The sequence below is a fragment of the Amblyraja radiata genome, chromosome 20 (genome assembly GCF_010909765.2).
Source record: "Amblyraja radiata isolate CabotCenter1 chromosome 20, sAmbRad1.1.pri, whole genome shotgun sequence".
NCBI lineage: Eukaryota > Metazoa > Chordata > Chondrichthyes > Rajiformes > Rajidae > Amblyraja > Amblyraja radiata.
The window spans coordinates 23,986,784-24,006,255 of NC_045975.1; the positions used below are offsets into that span (position 1 = coordinate 23,986,784).

At 39.3% G+C, this 19,472-nt stretch overlaps 1 protein-coding gene across 4 annotated transcripts in view; it reads right to left on the reverse strand.

The window, feature by feature from the left end:
* dagla (diacylglycerol lipase alpha) overlaps nucleotides 1–19,472 on the reverse strand; it is a 174,109-nt gene that overhangs the window by 83,714 nt on the left and 70,923 nt on the right. For 3 of the 4 annotated variants that reach the window (XM_033039052.1, XM_033039049.1, XM_033039048.1), the window contains one exon: nucleotides 16,961–17,096. The exons of the other annotated variant lie outside the window; for it this stretch is intronic. The gene's annotated coding sequence lies outside the window, so the exon portion shown is untranslated. The remainder of the gene's footprint in view (nucleotides 1–16,960; nucleotides 17,097–19,472) is intronic. 4 annotated transcript variants of the gene reach the window in all.

Sequence of the window (19,472 nt, forward strand, 5' to 3'; positions counted from 1 at the left end):
ATAGCAAATTAACTCTAGTACAAGATGTGTAAAGGAGAAGAATCAGGATCCAAGATTCTTCCTGTATATCTAATAGCAGTGCTTCTTCATAGTAGTGTCATAACCAAATTCCCCAAAATAAATTATATCCAGTTGGCCCCATATTTACACCAAAATTGAAACTGTTAGAGATGATTTTTAAAATCTTACCATTTGACCTCTGATGATACATCGCACAGCATTGCAGTGAAAATAACAGGAAGGTTTCTTTCAGGAGAAATATTTCAACCAATCGAATTTCTAATTCCAGTTGTATGGAATGCTTTGGCATTTGCAGGAAACACAGCCTCATTAATTATATCAGATTAGCAGTGATCTTCAAACTGCTGGGTATTACAATTAAAAAGCATCTTGCCCATGGACATTATAAGTATTCTTCAGATAAATGCTAAAACAAATGTTTCACTAACAGCACTTCACTGTGATTAGTTTTTAAACAGTATTGAACTGCAAGCTCTAGCAGTAGGGAATGCTTTCCACAAACAGTATTTCAAGTCTCCACATGGGTTGCATCCTTTGCCGAACATTGATTCTGGCTAACTCCGAACCTGTAATGTACATTAAAGGAGAACTGTCACCATGACAACCTACCTCGCAAGATGCTAAAGCATCTTTATTTTGTAACAAATGATGCAACAGGAACTTTGACTCCATGATGACAACACATTGCCCGTTTTACCTGGTTCACTAAATCTATATAGAATTAAAATAATTTATTTACATCACAATTGATCGTTTAAAAAGACTGACTTGAATTGAAAATTGCCAACATGACTCCAAAGGAACACTACCACCTCTTTTGCCAGATGTTGGTATTGTGAAAGAAACAATGCATTTCAGGAAGCTGCTGCCAATATCAGCACTCACAAGTCATTCATGGGATAAATCGTATATGAAGATTAAACCCAATCACAATAAATCCTTAGTGATTTTGTTATTCCATTGTATGTTCTCATCCAGACCTTTCTGAGTGAGATTGGTAATTAGTATTATATTAGAGTAGTTTTATATTGTGGATTTGTTGGAAGATACCTCCATTCCCTCCTCTTCTCAAGACAGAGACTAAATGGGAGACGTAGAAACAAGGAACTGCAGTTGCACGTTTACAAAATAAGACACAAAGTGCTGGAGTAACTCAGCGTGTCAGGCAGTATCTCTGTAGAATATAGATAAGTGGCGTTTATTTGCAAATACTAAATCTTAGTAAATGCAGTGATGCCAAAATTTAACTAAGCAGGTTGAAACAGCAAAGGGAAATGGCCACTAAAATAATCCAGATATAGGCCTAAGTATCTCTGCTCTGGAAATTCAATTAGATCATGGCTATTCAACATCTTAACTCCATTTACCTGCTTTGTTTCAGCAATCCTTGTTTAATGAAAAGCCACTAATCCTAATTTTGAAATCTCCAGTTAGGCTCATTTCAACAGCATATGTAAATAGTGAGATTGTGAGAGAGAAGAGGATAGAACATAGAACAGTAAAGTATAAGAACAGGCCATTCAATCCACAATACCTGTGCCAAACAGGATGCCAAGACAACCCCTAACTGCTCACACCATAATCCATTTGCCTCCATTCCTTGCATATCCATATGCCTATCCTAAAATATCTCCATTGCCACTATGGTATCTGTCTCAACCATCACCCCAAGCAGCGCTGTCCAGACACGCACACCATCTGTGTAAAAAACCCCGTCCCACACATCTATATTATTATAAAACTCTGGTCTTGGATGTTTACATATTTGTTTGTTTACTTGTGTGTTTGCTTGTGTCTTTTTGTGTGATTCACATCTCCTCGAAAATCCGACATGCTAACGGTGAAATTTTTACATATTCTGGTAGAGATTTACCTCATGATCTCAAAAATCGCCACATCTGAAAATGTGATTAATTATTTCTTGAGTTATTTCTTCTAATTGTTCACGAATCCGAGATTCTTTTTAAATCTAACAAGCTGGATCACAATCACAATGCCTCTGTTCCTGGCGGCCAGTTGCGCAGAGTTTTCAAAGCGCAGCCTGCTGGGCACAGTTTTTGCATGAGCTGCGAGTCATGTTAACATCCACCCCCCCTCACCGGTTCTTCAAAAGATGCAGAAAGAACGAGCAAGTGGGCTGTTCTGCAGATCCCGAGGGCTTCCGAAGGTCGACGCACGAAAGCGCCTCGGCTCGGATTTCCCGAGAACTACCGAGAGCTGCCGAGAGCTTTGGTCGATGCACGACACACGCTAGCGCCTCGACTAGGGTTTCCCGAGAGTATCCGCGTGCTTTCGAGGTCGACACACGACGGACACTAGCGCCTCGGCTCGGCTTTCCCGACAACTCCCGAGAGCTGCTGAGGGCTTTGTACTAGAGTCAGGCCCTGTACTAGATCTCTCTCTCTCACCTCGGGCTCTCTCCGCTTTTCGCAGCCCACTCACTCGCCCGGCTCCCCTCTCCTCTCCCCCACTCCACCTCTCCCACCCTCCACCTCCTCCCACCTCCTCCTCCTCTCCCCCCTCTCCCCCAACCCCTCTCCTCCCTCCCCCTCTCTCCCCTGTACTCTCTCTCCCCCCTTCCCCTCTACCTCCCTCTCTCCCCTCTACTCTCTCTACCCCCCTCCCCTCGACCCCTTCTCTCCCCCTCTCATCCCTCCGCTCTCTCACTCCCCCTCCCCCACTACCCCCCTTCCACTTCCCTCACCCTCCTCCTCTCTCCTCCACCACCCCCCTCCACCCCTCTCCCCCGCCTCTCTACTCCCCTCTCCCCCTCCTCTCTACCCCCCTCTCCTCTCTACCCCCCTCCCTCTCCCCCCTCCTCTCTCCCCCTTCCCCCCCTCTCCCCCTTCTCCCCCTAATTCAGGCATCATTGCGGTAAGCCTCCTCTGCACTCTTTCCAAAGTCTCCACATACTTCTTGAAATGGGGTGACCAGAACTGCATGCAATACTCCAAATGCAGCCTAACCAAAGCCCTATAAAGCTGTATCATGACTTCCTGACTTTTATACTCAATGCCCTAACCTATGCAGGCAATCATATCATATGGTTTTATTACCAATCTAGCTAGTTGTGGTGTCACTTTCAGGGAGTCATTGACTCAGACCCCAAGATCCCTCTGTGACAGTCAGTCTTTTTGCATCCTGAACAATGTTTACTTTCAAAAGGGTAAATGGAAAACCTCAAAGGACCTCAGATGGAGTGTGTTGTTAGTGAGAAAATATAAAGGCACAAATTACTGATTCATACAAAAAACACATAACATGGAAAGGTACAGAAAGCGGCAGGCAGCTTGGCATTTATGAAATATTCAAATATAGAACAGCAGTATTGAATGAAAATGAACATTTCCTTAAGAAAAGTGAATTCAAAGCAACACAGTAAAATTAACTGAGATCCAGACTGGCTTCTATGGCAACAATAAAAATGTATTTGTTCAAAAAATAATTGTGTGGAAAATGCTGGAAATTGTGAAACAAAATTGGAAAATGCTTGAGAAGGAACTGCAGATGCTGGAAAATCAAAGGCAAACAAAAATGCTGGAGAAACTCAGCGGGTGAGGCAGCATCTATGGAGCGAAGGAAATAGGCAACGTTTCAGGCCAAAACTCTTATTCAGCCTGATGTGAGGGTGGGGAGAGGGGGGGGGAGGGCAGGATGAAGAAAGAAAGAGGAGGAGCCGGTGGGCTGAGGGAGAGCTGAGAAGGGGGGGAGAAAGTAAGAACTACCTCACTAGATGAGACTCTCACCAGGGTCTCTTATATACCCTGTCACTCTACTCTCACTCCCCATTCCCCCCACTCGTAACAAGGGCAGAGTCCCCCTTGTCCTCACCTTCCACGCTACCAGCCGTCACAAACAACAAATAATCCTCCGTCATTTTCGCCACCTCCAACGTGACCCCACCATTTGCCACATCTTCCCATCTCCTCCCCTGTCTGTTTTCCGCAGAGACCGCTCCCTCCGTAACTCCCTGGTCAATTCGTCCCTTCCCACCCAAACCACCCCCTCTCCGGGCACTTTCCCTTGCAACCGCAAGAAATGCTACACTTGTCGCTTTACCTCCCCCCTTGACTCCATTCAAGGATCCCAAGCAGTCTTTCCAGGTTCACCTGCACCTCCTCCAACCTCATCTATTGCATCCGCTGCTCTAGATGTCAGCTGCTCTACATCGGTGAGACCAAGAATAGGCTTGGCAATCGCTTCGCCGAGCACCTCTGCTCGGTTCGCAATAACCAACCTGATCTCGGCCTCATCCATGGCCAGAATGAGGACCACCGTAACTTGGAGGAGCCGCACCTCATATTTCGCTTGGGCAGTTTGCACCCCAGCGGTATGAACATTGGCTTGTCTAATTTAAGGTAATCCTTACATTCTCCTCCCCTTCTCAGCTCTCCCTCAACTCCCTGGCTCCTCCTCTTCCTTTCTTCTTCCCGCACCCCCCCCCCCATGTGCATATCTAAAGCCTTCTGTGTCCAAATCTTCAAATTTTCCAACAATTCTAAATCGCTTCCCATAGATTGGAATAGAACAAATATAACCCCACTATTTCCAGAATGAGAAAGAGAATAGGGAACTATGAACTAGTTAGCTTGACATCAGTAGTAAGAAAAGCGGTGGAACCTGGTTTAAAGGAAATTGCAACGGGCTACTTGAAAAGTAATTCGGTAAAACCATGCTTATCTATCATTTCACTAACACACCCCAGTAACTGGCACTTCAAAGAGAATGCTGGGGCCAAAATAGAGGCTCTGTCAGGACTGGCACACTGAAGGAATGCTTACTTATCATAGAGAAAGTGCAGGAAAGGTTCACCAGACTGATTCCTCTAATGGTGGATCTACCTTACATGGGGAGGTTAAACAAACTAGGCCTGTACTCTCACCCCATTAGAAATAGCTGCAGAAATGGGCCATTCACATTTTGAGGCTCGCTGCTATTCAATAAGACCGTGCCGGTTCTAATCTTGGACTTAACATAATTTCCCCCGCTCTTTTCTCATACCCATTAACTCTCATGCTTCAAATGCCAGTTAACCTCAACCTTGAATGTATTCAGTCACACCATCTTCACAGCTCCAAGCTACAGAAAATTCCAAGGAGTCCTGACCCTCAAAAGTAATTTCTGCTCACCTACTTTATTTGAAATTATTTATTCTGCAAATAAGATCTTGAGAACCCCACTGAGGAAAAACATTCACCCTGTCCATCCCTTTCAGAATTTTTCTATGATTCAATACAATCACCTTTCATTCTTCTAAATGCCTTTGAGCATGGGCTCAATCGTTTCATATATTAACCTACCGACCTTTCCTGCGCTATGTCCAAGGCGACTATGTTTTCTTAGATACAAAGACCAAAACTGCATTCATTATTTAAGATTTGTTCATACCAACATTCTGTGAAATTGCATCAAAGGTTCCCTTCATTTTCACTCCATACTTTTTCCAATAAAGTCCAATATTCCATCTGACTTCCTAAATACTTGCGGCAACTGTACGAAAAACTTTCTGGTTCCTTTCATGCATTAGAACCGCAAGATTCCTTATAATGATAAATATTTTGTTATTTCATTTCACTTAAGTAATAATTTATTTTTACATTCTTTCTTCCATTCACTTATCTATATCCATTCTATCCTTCTCATTACTTACAAACCCATGTGTTTTTGTAGCATCGGCCCAATATAGCTGCAGTACACTCAGCCCCTTCAATATCTTTAACATAATTGAGGCACCAGCACCAATCCCCGTGGCACTCCACTAGTTAAAGATTGCCCAGCCACAACTTATCTATTCATCCCAACCCGGTTTTCTGTTAGTAAGCCAATTCCCTTGTCTATCAATTTCTTATCCTTAACATTGTGCGGTTTTATCTTACACAATAACTTACTTATTCCATATTTGATAAAATGCATTCTGGAAATCCAAAAACTCTACACCTCTGGATTCTGAGGATGTCACTGGTTCTCCTTCATTCATCCTATTTATTGCATTCTCAATGAACTTTGGGAAATTTGCCAAACACAATTTCCCTTTCATTAAAACCACTTTTTATAATATAGCTATGGCCGTTAGTTGTAGAGAACCCCATTGGGGGAAAACATCCACCCTTTCAATTCCTTTCAGAGGGGAATGTTCCTACTTCATAAATCATAATTTTATGATTTTTTTAATTTAACACTTCCTTAACAATGGATGCCCATATTTTCTCAACGTTAGATGTTTGGCTAACTGGCCTATAGTTTTCCACTTTCTGTTTCCTTCATTACTTTGAACAATGGCATCCATTTGCAGCTTTCCAGGCCTTTCTAACCTCTCCAAACTTCTAGCAATTTTGGCAGATTACAATCAATATATCCACTTCAGCTACATCATTTTAAAACAGGTCACCAGGTCCAGAGGAATTGTTGGTCTTTAGCCTTTAGGTTCTCGAATAATTTATTTCAATTATAAAGTTTGTTAAGTTTCCCCCTTTCTATAGTCCATGATTATCTATTATTATTGGCAATTTTTTTATGTATTCTACCTTGAAGACCAAATGAAAATAATTAAAATCTTTGCTATTTTTCTATTTCCCTATAGTAATTTCAGTCTCATCCTCCAAGGGAGTAGCATTTACTTTAGCTACTCTTCCTTCTGTGCATCTATCTACAAAATCATCATTATCCAAGAAGGACAGGCCCATGAACTGCCTATGGATAACAAGAAAGCCACATGTAACTAAAGCCCACTAAACCTAATACATACCCCAAATCATCAAAATATTCTTGTAGCGTTTTGAAAGTATTAACATGCATTAATAAACACATTGAGGTGTTTATGTACCTAAGAAATGATATTAGCTGATAAATACTTCAAATTAATCTATTTGTATTTACAAGCAACTACAATGGTCTCCATAATGTTTGGGATAAAGGCCCATCATTTATTTATTTGCCTCTGTACTCCACAATTTGAGATTTGTAATAGAAATCTGTATATATTTTGAACTGCAAAGTGCACATGTGCAAATGAAAATTGCCCTCCATCAGCAGGGAGCCACATGGTACAAGAGGTCTGAAACCTAATCACAGTTTTTATGCAGAAATTGATTGGTTCCTCAACATATATGTGGAGGCATGTATAATTAAAGTTTAAAAGACATTTAGACAAGTACGTGGATAGGAAAGGTTTCAAGGGATTTGGTCCAAAACAGGCAAATAAGACAAGCTCAGATATACAACTTAGTCGACATGGATGAGTTGGGCCAAAGGGCCTGTTTCCATGCTGTATAGCTCTACATGTGTAAAAAACTGAGATAGGCTGCAGATACTTTTACAAAAACATAATATCAAGATCAATTTGCCATCTATTTCTATGCACATTACAGATAATCTAGTTAAGAATAATTCAATAATCATATCCTAGTGAGATTTCTGGGCCTGCCATGAGCTTTCTGAGACAGTGACAAATGTTGAACAGCATGTTGGCACAGCCGTTTATGCTGCTCCCTCATAGTTCCAGAGACCCAGATTTAATCCTAACACTGGTTCTATTGGTGATAATTGATAAATTTGCACATTCTTCCTGCAATTTTAAGGGTTTCTTTATTTACTATATGGATATATTGTCAAAAATCAGATTTTCTTTTTATACCACTGAAGAAGTTAAACCTTAATGAACTGCTGCTGTATTATTAGTATAAATTATTCAAATGCAATTTCTGTTCCCTTAGTCATCTGATTTTCTGAAATAAAATTCTGTTTCATTACTACCCCTTGGGTGAAAAGAGGCCATTTCACCATTTACACACTGACTTTGTTCTCTCTTCCCCTGAAGTCACTGGCTGGGCAGAACTGCATGAATGCATCAGCCAAAAAGGTAGTCTTGAATTCTGAAGATCTACAGGCTATTGACCAAATGCTTCTCGTTGGTGCATATCTTCCTGTTTCACTACTATCAGAATTAGGTATTATGTTTGGTTTTTCATCTTTTTCCAGAAACAATAAAGTTAACCATATACGGCAGTCTAAGTGAAATCAGTTTATTATCAAGTTAAGATCTTTCCATCGGTATGGCTCACTCAGCAACTATCTTTAATGTTTGCCCACTGCAGATGTGATTAATATTGTTTTTGGTAGAACAAGTCAGTATATCCCAATCTTTATTGCAGTGAAACGATGTGGCAATGTGTCCACAAGCATTTTTAATGACAACATAATTCCACATTACCAAATATAATTGAATCTTCCACAGGGAATTAAGAATCAGAAAGTAATTCTCAATGAAGTTTTCTCTTATATAGCACCTCCATCATTAAATTAAATGATATCGCAAATCGGTAAATGCAGTATTCCAATTATATATATTTTAAATTAAGAAACAGATTTATATTCCAATTCAAGCCAGCAGTTAAGCTCTAATGTAGTTAGGTTTTATTCATGCCAAGAATTGTTGTGCTTGTATTTTTAATTTAACAACTTAATTGATTGGACAGGGTTCACAATGAACCATTCAACAAGTTTAACGGAGACAAATCAAATTTAGAAATCTAGATTGTATTTTAAAAACTTTAAGCCTGTGGGAAATGGAAGGACTTAGAAGGATTGAGGATTCCAGTTATGAAGTCCAAAATGCAAAGTTAAACAGGAGACGGTGCTGTGTCAGGGATTAAAGAAAGAAGAAATGCTAATAAGAAAACTGCAAATGCTGGAATCTGGAGCAAAACATAAAGTGCTGTAGGAAATCAGCAGGTCAAGCTGCATTTCTGGAGGCAAAGGACAGATGGTATTTTGGGTCATGACCCTTCAGAGTCTGCTTCAAAATGCTGTTTGTCCATTCCCTCCAAACAAGTTGCCTTACCAGCGGAGTTCCTCTGGCACTTTATGAGCATAAGAGGCACTAATGATGGTGAAATAGTCACAGCAACAAATATCAGAAAAACGTCTTGCCATCTACAACACATTAGATTTTTAGTCTGGTTAAAAACTCCTCCAGTATACAAAGAAAGCGCAAGGGAAATTTGTTTTGCCAGATAAATAATTCCTCCAGAGAAATAATGGGTGGATGCCACTACCATTATCTCATATTATTTGACAGGAATTTTAAAAAGATTTAAAAATAGAATACAAATTGACATATATTTCTTATAACAAATATCCAGAATTTTACATTTACACAAATGAAACAATAAAAATTTGTGTTTGATCTAGAAACTTAGTATAGTCAAAGAGTTTATCTCATAGGTAGTATTTCTAATATTCAGACAGTAATTCTCCTGTTACACTTGTGCAGTGGCCAGAATTTAATCAGCTTCGATGTAGTCTAATAAGATTTGTCTGTAATTTTAACCCAGCAAGCCAGTTATTTTACGTGGCATGCTTGTAAAGGAACACAAAAGGTCAAAGGGGCATTGCAAAGTTGTTCAGCATTGATTGCCCTATACAGTGCAGGCAAGGAAGTCTATTTTCTGATTTTAATCTAGATTGAGTTTGCTGATTTTGGCTGATTGGATGGCGCCGTCCAATAAATAGCCTCACTTCACCTCACCTATCAAATGAAAAGCTAAGACGATATGGATTTCCAATAAACCCTGCCAGAAATGTGCACAAATGGCATTAGCTGGATTAGTCCCCTACAAGCAATAGATTACATTTTTGTCCATTTCCATGTGGTTTGGTGGGAACAGCTGATGTGTCTGTGCAAAATTTGGAAATTCCCCCGTGTATTCTGTTTTCATCCCACATCCCAAAGTTGTTGTAGATTACCTGGCTATTACAAATGAGTGAAAATCAATGGCATGTGGTAGAGAATGGGTTGGAGGAAATAAATAGGATTAACAGGATTGTTCTGAGAACCAGAAGAGACTCAGTGGGCTGAATGGTCTTTTTCTACATTGTAAGTAAATGTGAACAATCACAGTTATTCACGACCGAAATGAACAAATCTTATTCTCTATGTATTTTGTCTTTGTGGAAGTCAGTAAGGAATCTAATTTCTACAAATAGGATAGTTCTAATTGATTATATTTAATCAACTAATTAAGATCCCTACTTACAGATCAACAAAAGATTAAAATAATTCACACTTGACAATCTGCCAAGTCTTGATGGGAGGTGCACTAATTTAATCTGATCAATCAGATTATATGCAACAATATCCTGTATGTGTATCTGAAGAAGGGTCTCGACCCAAAACGTCACCCATTCCTTTTCTCCAGAGATGCTGCCTGTCCCGCTGAGTTACTCCAGCTTTTTGTGTTTATCTCCTGCAGGTGTTGTTTGAGAGTAAATGAGAAACATGAAAAGCCAATAAGAATCTCAAGGCAGTAAGATTAAAATTAGATTAATCCACACACTGTAAATAAATGGTCTTGTTATTGTGCCTCAGATGGATAATTGATCCATTATCATAAAATCGCTTCCACTATGGATTCTCTTGAGCAACACTGCAGGAGTTCTGCTGGAAATATATTTATAGGCAATGGTTAAACAAAAGTAAATTGCCATCCATGCTTTGTGCATTGGCTACGTCACAATTTTTGAGTCATTTTTTAACCAATTTTCAATAATAGCCGCATCCTGCGCTAACATTTGCTTGTCAAAGTACAACCGATCTGCTCCATAAATTCGCTAACAATGTTGCAGTTCAGTCGTCCCCTATATTTAGTACTGTGACGAATGACATTAAATTCACATAAGACTGATAACAATTATAAAAGTGGGGAGAGAAATGAACTAAGCATGCATATATGAATTTTGAATTTAAGAATATTGTGAGAAATCAGGTGTTACGGACGACCTGTAATTGTATGCAATTACAATCAGACTCCACCTTAAAGAACAATACCAACCCTACTCAAATTTAGATATAATTAAAAATCTTTATGTGAGCACAATTCTCGCTGCAATATCTTTTAGAAGTATGTCACTGTTATTGGAGTCCCATCATAACTGTCCCAGGATTATATTCCAAGAGCTCCTCTGGCCATTATCCATGGCACAACTGTCTTCCATTTCTTCATTATCAATCTTTTCTCCCTGAGAAGGTCAGATGTAAAAACATCTGCAGATCAATCTCCTCAGATAACAATAAATGTTTTGCCAACATAATAGTACCAGTGTGTTTAATGAATAATTGGCATATATTTAAAACCTTAAGACTACTGGAAGTTGGCAAAGACGTGTGAAACGCAGGGGATAGAGCAATTCCCAGAATCAGAGTCATACAACACAGAAATAGTTACAGTGCTGGAGAAACTCAGGTCAGGCAGCATCTATGGAGAAAAAGAATGGGTGACATTTCAAGGCCACTCGAAATGTGACCCATCCTTTTTCTCCAGAGATGCTGCCTGACTCGATGAGCTACTCTAGCACTATCTTTGGTATTAATCAGCATCTGCAGTTCTCTCTTTCTACTTTCCATGGCCGTCCAAAGGGGGCGTGCGAAGGGTGCGATCTCACCCCCTTTTTTTTTCCAAGGTAAAAAAAATTCAGAGTGAAAAAAAAAATTGGGCTGCAATATTTTTTTATTCGACACCAGGACAGAGGGAGCCGGGCCTTTGGGCTCCTTGGCCCTCATGCAGCTGTACAGCCACTGGATGACCCTGGCGTTGTGCTCGATGACCAAGGGGGCAGAGGGCAGAGGCATGTTCTTCCCCCAGAGCGGCTCGTTGCCGCTATCGCTGCTGCTGTGCCGGGACAGCTGAGGGGGGGGGAGAGGGGGTGTTAGGGGGGGAGAGAGATGGGGAGGGGGGAAGAGGAGGGAGAGAGAGGGAGAGAGAGAGGGGAAGAGAGAGAGGGGGTCGTTTGTCGGAGAGGGGGGTTGAGAGAGGGGGGGAGATGAGAGCTTTTGATCTCGAGAGAATGGGGTCGACTCGCTTTTTTTGGCTCTCTCGGGGGGGGGAGGGATCCCGGGGGAGAGAGGGGGGGAGAGAGAGAGGGGGGAGGCCCCTCTCATCATGGAACTAGAATTTGTTATAATAGTATGACAGTAAAATAAGTTAGTTTGAAAGCGATCATAGTAATGTAAATGCACCATTTAGTTTGACTTCAATTTCCATGATGGAAATTGAAGTCGAACTAAATGTATTCACATCACTATTCCATGTTGAAATTGATGTGATGTGAAGTTGTTAGGTCAGGACCATTAAAGGTGCACTGCACACACTAACACAGTCTAACAGTAACAGGCAATCAAATCAACACACAAAACATTTTATATAAAAAGGTTTTCTTTACTGCAAAAACGTACAGTATTTTATTTGCAGTTTTTGCATGCTCCTTTATAACATTTTGCATAACATTTTACAACAGTACAACTTGATTGTTAAAACAAGGCCAACTTTAATTCCTGATTTAAAAAAATGTATGCAACAATGCACCCAATCATCCCATTCCACGCACTCATTACTCTTGACTCAACCAAAATTATTTCTGAAATATTGGTCATAGATATGGTGCAAAAATGCCTCAAAATAAGGCTCAGAATGCACCAGAGAGCATCTAAAACCCCTGAGCTTCCAGGGCCCTTAAAAGAACCCTGGACACCGGCCACGAGGGCCTTCGCGTCGTGATGTGCACTACACGCACATTATTTCACATAACATTTTTGTAATCCTGTCATGACACCACCCTTTTTGAAAAGCTTCGTACGGGCCTGCTTTCTAACACAGAAGCAGTGTTCTATATTCATGACAGCCATTAGGTACCCAGTTACTAAACCAACATTTGGTCAATAGCTTTCTATATACTGGAAATTCAAATGCTCATCAAGATACGTCATGAAGGTATCCTTAGAGCTAAAGCTTCAACCAACACTGAGATTCATAATTCAAATGTGCACACTACAAGTCATTGGCATCAAATTTACATGTAACTGTGATTACAAGCTTGTTCTGTGAAACACATGATATTGCACTGCCAACATAAAATCCGACTTGATAGACAGATTAAAAAATTTAGACAAATCAAACCATGCAGTGAAAAGCTCAGCTATGAAATTGCCAAATACGGTAATTGTAATGAGCTCATGAGTAAGTGTAAATTACCCTCTCAAGAACGTGAGCTGTCTAAATTTAGTAATATAATGTCCTCTTTCATCTTTATTTTTAATCTGTCAACTGCTAGCACAGAACCCACAGGACCATCAACTATGAAATTTTATTAAGATATTCAGATATCTGTGCACAAGTACGGTATGTTTCTTAAAGGTTTCTCTTTGCTGGCTAAAGGATTCATCCTGTAATTGTTACAGTTGAAAAAGATGTAATGCTGGGATTAAAATTTCCACTGCACAAAATATGTCCTGTGATTCATAACGTACAATTTTCTATAATTTTATTTCACACGCCAAATTCTTTCTGGATTTCCTGATCCATTATATTGATGAATACATTATCGACCAACGCTCAAAGGTAACCCAGTATCATGCAAGGAAACAAATGTCACCTACTGCTAGAAAACAGAATCTGCATTCTACTTCACTTGTTATCCATGATTCACCGTTCTGGTGGAATCAAAGGCAGTAAACTTAACAACTATCTGAAGTGGTTGGGGCTGAAGGAGGATCCCAACCGGAAACGTCGACTATCTATGCTCCCCTCAGATGCTGCCTGACCTACTGAATTTGCAGCGCTGTTGTGCATAACCATCAACCAAGTTAAAAGCTGGGACCTACAACAAGGTTACGATATATTCACATGTTACTGTATCATTGACAACTCACTGTCTCATTCCTTAAAATAATCAGAAAAGTACACTGTGCTAGATCCCTTCGATCAAAGGCATTACATCCCTAGCATGCAACTCTTATTTTACACTCTTCCTGAGTTCAGATGAATGATCATCAACCTGATATGTTAACCAGGTCTCCTTTTACACAGATGGTGTCTGACCCACTAAGCATTTCCAGCATCTGCAGAATTCTGGTTTGAGACTCTTCCAAATTTCCTCCTGCTCTCGTTCTCGAAACTTGTCCTTTCTCGAGAACTGGCCATTTATATGGGTTTGGTGGCTCCCCACAACTAAGAAGTATGTCATCCCCTGTGGGGATTATTCATGCACCAAACCTTAAATATGAGTGCTGGTGTACTACTAGATCATATTAGCAAATACTTGCAACTTAACATGAAAAATGGCTAAAATGTAATATTTTTCCAATAACCTGCACTTTATTAAGTAAAACTACACACATTTTGTTAAAATAGATGTCTAACACCAATAATTATCTCAAAATAGTTGTAGAAACAAATACAAATGGCAACACCTCTTATGTTTAATATGAACATAAAAAAGGCAACACTGTGCAAGCACAAGACACTATCAAGCCATTCACTAGTTTATCAAACTGATTATTGGTATTGGTTAATGAATGTCACTCGTACCAAGATACAGTGAAAAACTTTGTTTTGTGTTTTTGGGCAAATCATACCATACATAATACAATCACACCATACATGAGTACAACAGGTGGTACAGAAAGATAAAGGAAACAGAGTGAATAATGGTGTTACAGATACAGAGCAAGAACAGACACAAAGTAGAAAGGTTGCAAAAAGGTAAATTGGGAGATTGGGAATAAATCCTTAGCATAAAAGAGAATACATCCTTAGCATATAAGAGAATATAGCATATAAGAGGATCATTTAAGAGTCTATGGGGACAAAGCAGCTTCTGCCCATTCAAATGGATATAAGAGGGCTCATAGAACTTCTCTGCTTAACTAAAAACAATTTATCTCTGTATCTTTGACAATATTCACCTCACACCTAATTCTACCAAAGACAAATTAATTGGACATTTAAAATCACAGGCTGATTGTAGATCTAATGAATACAAATTCAAAGCTCTGTTTATTTAGTTAATTACAATGCGGACCTTTTTCTCTTTTTTGTAAAAGAAACATCTTTACATTTGGAACAAGATTTCAAAATCAATTGGCCTTGATGCAGTAAGCAGCACCATAATAACAAGAAAAGCAAATTTATCCATCTAAAATGTATAATTCCAATCTTATCTACAAAATACTATTGATTCAGAGCTGTACAAAAAAACTTGTGCAAAAGCAAGCCATGACTGGTTAGGATTAATTATTACTAGATAGTCATTTTTATTGCCGAGGAGATTGCCTGTAAATATTTTCGCAGCTAATTGCACTAGGCGTGACCAAAATAAAACATTTTCAGGAAAAAATTGATACTTTTACCATCACACACCATTTTAGCAGATACAGCTTCTAACAATGCTAATCAAATTGAATAAACAGATTTATGTAACAAAACACTCTTGAAGTACAGGTCTAGTTAATTGCTTCTGATGGAGCTTTTAGTCCGACTGTGCAGAGTCATAATGTTCTGCTCTTATTTCTGATCTTCATAAAGTTTTTTTTATTTCTACCTTGTGTTTAGGTTTATGGAGGTTCTTAATTTTGCAACCAGTTTGAAAATATTGTCTTTGATGTTGCCTTCTTGACCTATTTATCAATTGTTACTTTATGAAACTATAGCGACTTTGGATTTCAAGTGGCACCAAGAGTAGGTGTTTAAGAAGGAACTGCAGATGCTGGAAAATCGAAGGTACACAAAAATGCTGGAGAAACTCAGCGGGTGCAGCAGCATCTATGGAGCGAAGGAAATATGCAACGCTTCGGGCCGAAACCCTTCTTCAGACTGATGACCAAGAGTAGGTTTTCTCACATAATCTATAACTAAATCCAGAAGAAAAATATGGATGAATATTTATTTTTTTAATCAGATGATGGAAATCTGAAAGAAGGAAAGAATGCTAGAACAGCTCAGCAGGTTAGGGAATTGTGGAGAAAGAAATTGTTACATTTCAGGTCAAAGACTTTCAATAGAACTGGGAAAGGCAGATTGCTTTCTGTTTCCCTCCTTGTCTTCAATAAAATGTTGACCAAAACTTGCTTCATTGGCCACATTTCTTTCCTCAACAAATATCACTACCTCCATCTCATTTCACATGAATTTTAAATGAGATTCCACTCTTTACAATTTAGAATCACCCAGGATCAGGTGTACCATTGTTTTTACGAACCACTATTAAACAGAATTTGGTTATAGGGATGGACCTACTGAACTTCACTGCCAAGCCAGACTGCCGAGTTACCCCCAGGCAACTCCTCTTCCCCGGCGGCTTCCAGTGCTATCAATGCCACTCCCAGCCTCACCTTCTGATGCCACCTATTACCGCATCCTCAGTCGCGCCTGCCAACGCCACCGCTGGCCCACGCAGCTTCCTCGGCCGCTCCTGCCAACGTCACCACTTGTATGCTGTATTGAGACCTTGGAGCTTTGTAGCTTAGGGCAAATAAGGCTTTGGTTTGAAGTTTCAACTGAAAAAGGGCATCTCTGTCAGCGCAGTTCTTGCTCAGTCTAAATGCTTTTGGTGCCCGTGTGGGTCGGCAGGCGTGGTCGAGGTAGCAGCAAGGGGTGGCATCAGTAGGTATAACCGAAGAAGCGGCTGGGGATGACGTCGGTAGGCCTAACCGAGGAAGCGACTGGGGGTATCATTGGCAGGCCTAACCGAGGTAGCAGCCAGGGGTGGCGCGGCAGGCCTAACCGAGGAAACGTCCGGGCAGGCGGTGGGTGGCATCGGCAGTCCATCCTGGCAGTGAAGTTCAGTAGGTCCATCCGCTATCACCAATATCCGTAATAAAGAGGTCCGTAAAAGCAAGGGTTTACTGTATGATAATTTTGATATAGTTACACATCCTCCTCAGAGAAGACACAATTTAAAAAAAAATTTACTTCCTGTACCTTCCGTCCAACAATATTTTCTGATGAATGAAGCCTCTTGTTAATCAAGCATACCTTCATATAGGATGTGGGTAACATTAAAAATTGTGGTACAGTACTTTTCTCCTGTGAATACTTCTGTACATCAGTGAGTCACACCCATTGCGGAAATCTTAAACAGACCAAAAGCTAAATTAGAATCTACTTACGTGATTTACATTTGATCAAAACACGATTTGTTCCAATTTCTCTCCCAATCCAATGCCAAACAGTGTCGACCAGGCACATTTTATAAATTGCACACTTTGGTGTGTTGCTTAAAAGGATGTGTGCTCAAAAATGATTCTGAAATGAATAATAGGATTTTGAAAACAGGTTAATAAATAATTTCAGGATGTTTTATTCTTTACATGTTTTTTTAATTTCATATTTCTTCACATAAAACCTCAACTTCTGAATTTATTATTTCACCCAGTGTTCTCTTCTTTCTACAGTTTAAAGTATTTTAAAAGTTGTAAAATGAGAAAGAAGAGCAATAATTTGCCGATGCTGGAATATTACGTTAAATATTAATTCACCATCAATGCGCCCAATCTACACCGTTTTATTCCTGACCTTCTATGCTAAACTACACCATACACACTGGGATATTATGAAAAACTGAGTTGTTAACTAATTATTCTCAAACATTTAGTAGCATGAATTTGAGCAATTTGTTCATTTTCTAGAAGACTTTAAAAAAAATGCTTCATCTGCATTTATGACACAAATTATGGGGAAATCAAATCAGCTGGAATAAAGAATAACGTTGGGTCGTTATCCAAAATGCAGCCTTTTTGCATTGTTATCCCACAATATTTTCCTTGAAATGTGTCATTGAGTGACTAAATCTTTTCAATAACACCACGCTTACTATTTTTTTTAAAAAGCATGGTAATGCAGATGATTCAAGTTGATTACTTTTTCGGATCAGATCAGTTGAGGGCACTGTTTCATTAACTGTAATATGCATGTTTTGCACCAAGTGAGGGTTCATAAAAAGTACACAAACTTTAGCTGTCAGATAGCGTCCTGCTGCCAACATGCTAATAACAGATATCGTTTTATCCTTCTGCCAAATTCTCTCTGCCAAATTCATTCTGTTCCCCTATTGAATAGTTACTTGAGAAAAAAAATCATCAGACATGATCTAGGCAAACTTCCATGGCAACCCACCATCATCCCAAAGTCTGGAAATTGTTATGGCTTGACAAACAACTCAAATAAATGTCTTTAAATTTCTAAAATTTTGTTTTTATACTGTCACTGAATACATGCGAGTTAATTTTCAATTTAACAATGTCAATGTGTAAATTCATGTCTATGAAATCACTGCAAAAATAGTTCAGCATTCCTTATGCTAATGCGAGGTTCATTGGGAAAATTAAAACTACATATCCAAATGAAAAGCAGACGTCTTGCACTAAATGGGATAATACAAATTATGTCATTTGTTAATTTTCAGTGCCTTTCTGAAAATGTGGTATCACAACTTGAGAACAGAAGAGTTTCAAGTTGGTGCACAACAATAATCGTCATTGCCTAAACACAAGCGTCTTCTATTCCGTCATACCGAAAGGTTTACACTTTCAGCCCGAGAAATTTCAGTACTCGGAAATAATATTTTCCCCACTTCTGAAACTGTAATCAGATCTCTGTTAAACCACATTCTTTAGAAAGGTTAGGTCTGCCGTCTCATACAATGACTAATTTCCTGCCACTAACTAATGAGGAACGTGCAGAGACAAAGAACTGCAAATGCTGGAATCTTGAGCAAAACTTGAGGAACTCAACAGGTCAGACAGGATCTGTCGATGGAATGGACAAGTAAATTTTCTGATTCAGTCCAAAAGGTCCAGAACCAAAACATACAATACAAATTTATTGTCATTTGAGCCCCATCATGTGTGTATTCCCTTTTCAGATGCTGCCTGACCAAGAGTTCCTCCAACACTTTGTTTTTTGCAAATAATAGGCAATATATTCTCTCTCCCTTCCTAGGCCTGTCCAGAATACAATCTCAACAATGAAAAAGCAGTGCTTTAACCTTTTGCACAACTCAGTCCCAAACAGGAATTTAGCACTATTATAATAACGTCTAGTAAATTGATAGGGTACATGATATATTAAATATTGACTGAATAATTATACAATACAGGTTTCTGCCGGGAATATACATTCACCAACAGTCCAGTGGCCACATAACTATCACAGCTAGGAATTAAAGATTCCTTTGTTGCAGCTTTCCTGATGTATATTGAACAATGGGTATTAGGTTTATTATTGTCATGTACTGAGGTACAGTGAAAAGTTTGATCTGAATATTCCTTATTACATTTTGTTTTAAATGTTTTTGAATAGAGTATATTTTGAAATTTATAAAAGCTTGAGCTATGCCAAGTTTGCTTCACTTAGTCACAGGAGATCTAGTATGGCAAGAGGGAATAAAAAATGAGTCAAAATTTCAAACTCCAATGCTAACCTTAACTTTCAGGCGAAGCTGGATACCTAATTTGTCTCAACCTTTTATAGGCTGCTGATACTGCTAGCAGCATTCACAAGATTGCCAGTGAAACCAGTCAATCCAATTATCAACTGTCTATGGGTTAGGGACAAAAATAATGGTAGAGGAAAGGTTATTCAGAAATACATTTTTACATAGTTACTGCATCCAAAATGACA